We start from the raw sequence: 8039 nt of genomic DNA, 5'->3' as shown, positions 1-8039 counted from the left end.
GGCTTTAGATTTTCAGTGCTGTGCTTTAACCCGCTGCGCCACCAGGGAGGGCCCTACACCATGTCTTTTTAACAAACTGAAGGTTTGGGGTGACACCATGGATGCCATCCCCCAACACTTCTGTCGCTGTCTCCTTTAATCAAGACATGTACTCTTCTTTTGGCCTCGCTGGCGGCGCGGCAGGTCAACACGCAGCACCGCGAGCTGCCGCAGCCACCTCAGTGCAAGTTCGATCCCGCCCGGAGCTGACCCACAGGGCAGACCTCTCCTGACCCGCCCCCCGCTCCTCTCAGCAGCGGACTTCGTCTCTCCCCGCTGTCTCTGGTCAGTCCTCTCACTGCCCCTGCGCCTCTGGCCTGTACCCCAGTTCTGTGTGCGTGAATAAATAAACCTTAACGTAAAATAAAGATTTTTTTTACTTTATTTACTTAAAGATTTATTCACCTATTTTCTGTGTAGAAGAACCTGGATACAAGCCAGAGGTGGGGGTGAGAGGACTCCCCAGAGACAGAGTGGGGAGCAAAACAGGGCGATCTACTGGAATCCACTGCTGAGGGGAGCAGTGGGGAGACAGGAGAGGTCTGCCGCGCCCTGTGGGTCAGCTCCGGGGCAGGGATCAGACGGAAGCCGTAGGGGTGATGGCGCTGAGCCTTAACCCCGAGGCCACAGGGAGGCCCTGAAAACGTGATGCTATTGCACACGTAATAGGACGCATTTTAGGCTAAACACAGATTTTGTGTGCCCGGGCGGGGGCACCTGGCGGCCTTCTGTGGCGACAGCCTCTACCGTGGCTCGCCGAGCAGCAGCAGGGTGGTCTGGCTGGACATCCACGGTGCCCACAGGAAGTGGGTCCCACTTCACAGGCAGGAGACTGAGGCTCAGAGACAAGCACCAACCTGGGCTAGGCAGCGCCATTGGGGACTCGCCGGGCGCCAGCTGCCCTGCCCCCAGGTCCCTCCGCCTCCCCTCACAGCTGCGAGTGGCCACGGGGCCCTACTCAGACACTGGGCCCTTGGGCCTTCATCTTCCGCTCTGTAAGGTGATCTTGCACCTCCTGGCCTCTGAGGCCTGTGGGTCACTGTCTGGGCAGGCGGGAGGCACAAGGGGCACTCTGCTGACCCTCGCGGCCGATGTCTCTGCAGCCAAGGTGGCCGTGATGCCCCACTTCCTGGACTGGTTCGTCCCGGTCTACCTGGTCATCTCGGTCCTCATCCTCGTGGGCTTCGGCGCCTGCATCTACTACTTCGAGCCCGGCCTGCAGGAGGCGCACAAGTGGCGCGTGCAGCGCCCCCTGGTGGACCGCGACCTCCACAAGACGCTGATGGTCCGCGACAACCTGGCCTTCGGGGGCCCGGAGGCCTGAGCCCGCCCCAGGGCGGGGGCCGGCCACCTGCCCGCCCACCCGCCAGCCTGACACCGGGTGCCGCGGGAGGATGAGCCCTGCCCGGCCAGGCCGTCCCCCTGAGGCTGGCCAGCCTCGGCCCGGGTGCGCGGGGAGCTGAGGGGGCTGGGGAGCCTGGGTGCCTGGCCCTTGCTGCTGTGGGCCCAGGGCCTGCTCCCCACGTCGCACCGGCTTCCCCCGCCTGTCCGCCCCGGCTCTGGGGTCGCCCGCCACCGGCCCCCGGTGCCTTCGTGCTGCCTGGCACCCCGCAGCCCCCACCCTGCTGAGCCCCAGAGCTGCCCCGCCCGGCTGTACCCCCCAGCTCCCTGCTAACTCAGCACCGCCTGGCAGCAGCATGGGGTGGGGGAGCTTCAGGCTGGCCGTGGAGGGGGCCAGTGCCCAGCCAGCCCCCTCCCTGACCGGGGCCTGGATTAGTGTGGTAGGTGTGCAGAGGGCCCAGACGGCAGGAAGGAGGGGCATGGGGGTTTGGGCAGGCAGGGGGCAGGAGACCAGAAATATGTGAGAGGAGAGAGGGGGCCCAGGCGGTGGGGGGTGGAGGGCGACTGAGCCTGCTGGACTTCCTGGGGCCCCTCTTCCAGCCGGGCCCAGCCACCAAACCCGCTCAGCTGGCCGCCTCTCCCCTCCGCTGGGGCTCCCGAGTCCCTGTCGTGACAATAAAGACCCCCGGCTCTTGTGGCGTCTCCTTTCCCTACAGCCCGGCCGGCGTCTCCTCTCTCGGGTTGTGCAGCGAGCCAGCGCCATGGGCTCCGTCTTGGGGACGGACCCACGGGGGGGCTGGAACAGCGCCACAGACACTTCCGGCCGCTTGTCTGTCTCTGGGGGCTGCCGCCTGAGTGCGGGGTGTTGAGGGTGTCTGGCGCCTAGAAACCACGAGCCCTGCCCCCACAACCAGAGCGGCTGGCTGGAGCCTGGGGTGTGCCAGCGAGGCTGCAGAGGCACAAAGCAACAGGCTTTCGCCGGCACCCCGCTCTTGCTCATGGACAGCCCAGCTTCTCCAGAGCAGACCGAGTGGCCGCCCTTGCTGCTTGGCTGTGCCAGGAACAGTGGGCCAGCTGGGTGTGGGAGAGGCCTCCTCTGCCCCTAGGGGCAGGGAGCATGGAGGACCCCCTGCCCCCGCTGGCTGTCCCCTTCTCCCCTCACCTCACACGTGGATGCTTGGTCACTCCTTGCTGCAGGGGAGGCTGCAAGCATTACCCTCAGCTGGGGGCCGCGTGACCCTTCGAGTCGCCCACCGCCGTGAGGGGGCAGCGCGGGACAGTGGCCTTTCTGTTTCTGTCGGGATGGCCGAGGCCACAGGGCAGCGGACCCCAGACGGCTTGTTCCCAAACACGGCCCTCACAAGGAGCGGGCAGGACAAAAGCTGCCCGCCGAGTGCAGCGGCTGGGGGGGGCAGGCTCTCGAGGCCACCCGGTGCCCCAACTCCGTGCCCTCAGGGCCTCTGCTGCGCCAGCCCCCAGCTACCTCGGGACTCCCCCTCCTCCACCCCTGGGCACTGCAGGCCACGCAGGTCCCCTCTCCGCCGTCCAGGATTCTGGCAGGGCCAGAGAGTAGAGTAAAGCAGCTGAAATGGTGGGGTTCAGTTCCCATGGGTGCTCTTGTGCCCCCTCTGTCCGTCCGCCTGTGAGCTTGCTTCTAACAGAAGAGGGGGTCCCGGCAGTCCTGCGCTCCCACAGCCTCTAGCACCTTGACTTCAGGAGATGGTGTGCATCTTGTCCCCGGAAAAAGATCAGGGGAGGGGAGGGGCGTGAATTTCATCAGCCCCAGGCACGGGGTGGTGGGGGGGCGCGCTGGGGCTCCACGGATGGGTGCCCTGGTCCCAGGCAGCTCCACCCACCCTACTCCGAGCCAGGGGTGAGTGCGTGCGGGCTGGGGGCAGGCAGTGCTGGGTGAAAGCCAGCGGGGATGGAGGAGCCAGCCACAGGGGGATCCCAGAGCTGGGTGAGCCTGAGGGAGGGCGGCCACGCTGGCGGAAGTCGCGGGGAGGCTGGCGGGCTTCCCAGGAGCCGCTGGGGGCAGGGCCTTTTAGTCACCCCCACATAAGAATGGGGGAGACCAGCTCTACCCGCTGGTCACCAGTCCCACAGTGCCTCAGTTTCCCTTGCAGTGCCAGCCCCCGTGTATTTTGGGCTCCCCTCCCCACGGGGCAGAGGGGGGCAAGGCGGAAGGGCGGAGCTGCAGCCCAGGGGCCCTGTGCTGGTCACAGGTGGGGCTGGGGGCCGGCAGAGGCCGGGGATGAGTTGGGACTGATGATGGGGGGCGGGAACCGACCCCACCAGCCTGGGCAAGAAGGGGAAGTGGCTCCCAGGGCGGGGCGCTCCGCGGGACAGGCCGGTGCAGGGCTCAGAGCCACACCCCGCCCCAGCCGGGCCTTACTGTGGCGCAGGGAGCCCCTCGCACCTCGTAGCCAGAGGCCTCGCAGCCAGAGGCCTGCAGGTTTTCTGTCTTGTGGCTCCACCCAGGGGAGCTCCGTCCCCCTCTCTGGAGGGGGACAAACTGGGATTCAAGTGCTCATTTCAACCTTCCACCCGAGCTCAGGCCGGCTCCCAGGGATGGCGGGCTTGGGGCAGGCCCGCTGGACCGGCCACCAAGACCCGGCTGGACAGTGAGGAGGAGGCAGCTCTCCTGGGACACTGGGGCGCAAGGGTGGGAGTCAGGGTTACAGAAAAGATGTCAGCGGCCAGGCGTGACCGGCTCCCCAGGGAGGGCCTCCGCGGGGGGCCTGCCACCAACTTTGGGTGTCCAGTGCAGCGTTTTGAAATGCAAATGACTTCACAATGTTTAACAGTCAGGAGGTTTCATGAGAAAATCTTTTCTGACTCTTTAAAAATAAAAATTTTGGCTGCACTGGGCCTGAGGTGTGAATCCGTTCAAAGGGAGGCGTTTCACGGCTGAGGGGGGGTTTGGGGGTTGTTGCCTGAGGCCGAGGCGGCCCTGGGGCCTGGGCAGTTCCACTCCCCACTGGGGTCCCCGCGGGCTGCTGAGGAGAGCACAGGAGAGGCTCGCGCCACTTTGTGCCCTAAAAGCCGGATGGCGCCTTTCCGGTCGTCTCCGGGCTTACTGCACAGCGCTGACTTACCGCTGCTCTTCCCGTGGAGCTGCGACGGCCCCAGCCGAGGGGCCGCAGCGGGTGGGCGGGGTGTCTGGACTCTGATTCCTACTGTCCTACTTGGAGCTTCCTGGCTGCCAGGGAGAAAGGGGCACACGCACAGTCACTTTACTCTCATTAGATGACAGAGGGAAAGATTGATTCCCGTGAAAGACACATTTTACTAGTTCTAAACATTACAGAGCATTGTCTGGGCTTTTTTTTTTTTTAATGGCGCATGGGGAGCAGTTGATCCAGATGGCAGCCGCTCTTGAAACAGGCCAGCACCCGTGAGCACAGGTATTTCCCCCGCTACCAGGGCTTGCCTGACAACAGGAAACCCTGTAACACGGGGTTCATGGGCAAATGCCCTTAGCTCTTAGACATACGGTGGGGTCTGCCAGCTACTCCTGTGTGCCAGGCCCTGCGAATCGCAGATGATTTAATCTCACATCCATCCCCCAACCTGTATCTGACACGCGCTCAGCTCATGTCAGGTTCTCTGGGGAGAACTGGGTGCGTACCCAGAACTGGGTCGCCTGCCCTGCCAGCCTTGCGAGGCTGTGGCCGGTGTCAGGGCGAAAGTACAGGGTGAGTCCGTGCTTCGCACAGCTCAGCCGGACCCCACCGAGGCAGGTCGTGCTCTGCTCTCCCCCAGCACCAGGCCTGGCACCAGGTATGCGCTGGGGAGACAGCAGTCCCGAATCAGGGCAAGGCCGCGTGGTGCCGGACAGATGGCAGAACTGGAATGGCAGCAAGAGATGGGGGAGAGCTAAAAGCCAGACAAGGTGGCGGACTCCCGGGAGGGCTGTCCAGAGGCTGCCTGGAAGACCGAGCTACTGGGTTGGGTTTTGGCGGCTGAATAGGAGTTTCCCCTGCAAGGGGAAGGGGAGCTGGCCAAGGCAGAGCTGTGGTGGCGGAGAGGGCTGAGCGCCGAGTGGGGGGTGCGGTGGGAGCCCAGAACCGCAGCAGGTGGTGGCGAGGGGACCGAACCCCCAGAGGCATTTTCACAAGTAAAGTTGAGGCCTAGGGCGAGAATCTGATGACCTTCCAGTAGCTGCGTCCTCCTCCTGGAGGGTTTCGGACCCCGCGACAGCTTTCCCGTGACGGCCCTGATCTTGCCGTCTTGCTCATGTCTCTGGTTGGCGGGCCAGCCTGCACCCTGCCTGGCATGGGCCGGGCCCTGGTTGGATGAAGGGACCTGTCTCTGGAAGTCTTGCCAGGGGCTGTCTGCTTAGGGACTGCGATTTTGGAGCAGCAGAGAGGTTTCCTGCAGGTAGACTGTGGTTCAGGTTTGGAAGTGCTGGAGGTTTGCAGAGCCCAGCAGCGGCCCCTCCCACCATCCTGGAAGCACTCAATGCGGTGGGCGTGTCCAGCCCTGGGCGGGGCGGGGCAGGGCCTGCGTGGGAATGCTGCAGTGTTGGGATTCTGGCCCAGGAGGGTGGCACAAGCTTCTCCTTGTTCCGCGCCCTCGGCCCTCCACTGGGCTGCCGGTCAGGTTGGGAGGTGAGAGCAGCTTTGGGAGGCGGGTGGAACCTGCAGGCTTCCTCCAAGGGCCTCACTCCCTCAGTGGACCCTGAAGGGTGGGAGGGGCTCTGAACCTGATGTCCAGAGTCTTGGGTGCCCAATTACTGGCTTATTGTGTGAACTTTGCCAAGTCTGTCTCCCTCTGTTTCTGCGGCTGTAGCAGCTGGAATGAGGTGAAAGTCCAGGGGTTCACGGGGGCCCATGTGGAGGGAATCAACCCCCAGTAACCTCAGCGCTGAAGGATGGAGCCTGATGACGCGCTGGGCATGATCCCTGGGGCCATCACCAGCCGCCTGGGGTATGTGGGGTCAGGCTACTTGTTCTTTGCAGTCAGGAGAGTCTAGGCCGAAGCATTTAAAAACCGGCGCCCTCTCCTGCCCAGTCCAGGAGGGCCAGCTCCATGCCCAGGCCCAGTGCCAAGGCACAGAGCCCCTGCAGCCCAAACACAGTGCGCAGGAGCCGAGAGCCCGGAGGAGAAAACCCCCAGGGTCAGCCCTGGGCCTTGGGAGCCACTCGTGGCTGCAGCACAACTGAACCCCTGAGGCTGCCACCCCCACTTACAGGTGAAGAAGCTGGAGTTCAGGGGGATGAGGGGCTCTTTGAGAATCACACCGCGCTGAGACTGGAGGCCCCTGGGGCCTCAGTCCGCTGGGGCCACCTGGGGCCTCCTGGGGGGGGTCGCTGCCAGTTTGACCACTAGAGGGCAGCAGAACACAGCCCGCAACACCTGGCTGCAGCCACCCAGCAGCTCTGGCGGCCAGTGGCCAGCAGGCAGGGTGCTGCCGAGCCAAGCGGCTCTTCCTTGCTCTCCAGGCCCTAACGGCCTGGCGGGGAGCCAGACGGAGGGCTCTAGATCTTGAACCTAGGAGAAACTGCGGAAGAACTGTGGCCCTGGAAAGGAGTGAGGGGCAGAGCGGCGAGGGACCTGTAGAAGCTGGGCGTCCCTGGCCAGAGCGGGGAGAGGGGGCCCGCTACAGCCCAGGGCACTTCGCCTCACAGGAGTGATGCCATCCAGGGACGGGGCCCAGTAACAGCCGCCCAGCCCAGTCTGTCCAGGCGGAGCTGGCCTGGCCCCCAGTTGTCTCCCTGCTCTCCTCACGTCAAGCTGGTTCTCAGGCCGCAGAGCCAGCAGGGAAGGGGCACGGAGTCTGGCCGCCCCCACCCCGCCAGCGGCCGGCCAGCAGGCTGTCCTGGTAACACGAGCCCCACCCAGTGTGGAGAGCTGGAGCCTGAAGGGGACACTGGAGAAGGATGCTGCCAAGTCCACGCTTCATCCCGGTTCGTTCCCGTCATGCACTGATTCTGCCCAACTGCAACTGGGACTCGGGAGGGCATTCAGGCCTCGGGGCCAGGCCGCCTGCCACGGCAGCCACCGCTGAAAATGAAGTGAAACAAAACAGCCGCTGCTCGTGGCCACGGCCACGTTTGGGTGCTCGGCAGCGCCGTGGCTATGGCAAGGGGGCCCCCTCCTATAGAACATTCCCATTATCGAGAAGGTTCCATTGGGCAGCACGGCTCCGGAAGCTAAGCAGAGAGGCGCCCAGGCCAGACCAAACCGCACAGCCCTGCGTGGCGGCCACGATCGTGTCAGCGAGGGAGGCGACTGGTGCGCTGGACGCAGAGGCCCGGAGAAGGCGCCCGACACCACAGGCGAGGCTGAGGGGTTGGCGACGGCACCTCCGTCCAGGTGAGGGGCTGCGGACCGGGTCAGGCTCCTTCTGGCCCGGGTCTGCGTCTGCGTCGTCGCCGGCTGTGATGGAGGCAGGATCAGTGCCTGGTCACGCCCCCAGCCAGAGTGGGGGTACCGTGTCCTTGGGTCCAGGCGGGGCCTGGTTCCTGGTCCAGCTGGCGCAGGCAGGCTCTGGGAGCAGTTGTTGAAGGAGCCGGTCCCTGTCGCCCCCAGTAACTTTCCTTTCTCAAGGAAAGGCCTGAGGGGGCGGGCAAGATGGCTGAGGGCCCCAGAAGCCAACAGGCAGGGGGCGAGGGAGGGAAGCAGAAGTGAGGATGGCGTGGGTAGCGCGTGCA

The sequence above is a fragment of the Condylura cristata genome, unplaced genomic scaffold, assembly GCF_000260355.1.
Source record: "Condylura cristata isolate star-nosed mole 26May11 unplaced genomic scaffold, ConCri1.0 scaffold00004, whole genome shotgun sequence".
Classification (NCBI taxonomy): Eukaryota; Metazoa; Chordata; class Mammalia; order Eulipotyphla; family Talpidae; genus Condylura; species Condylura cristata.
The sequence above is the reverse complement of the archived record's forward strand: the minus strand, read 5'-3'. Positions refer to the sequence as shown.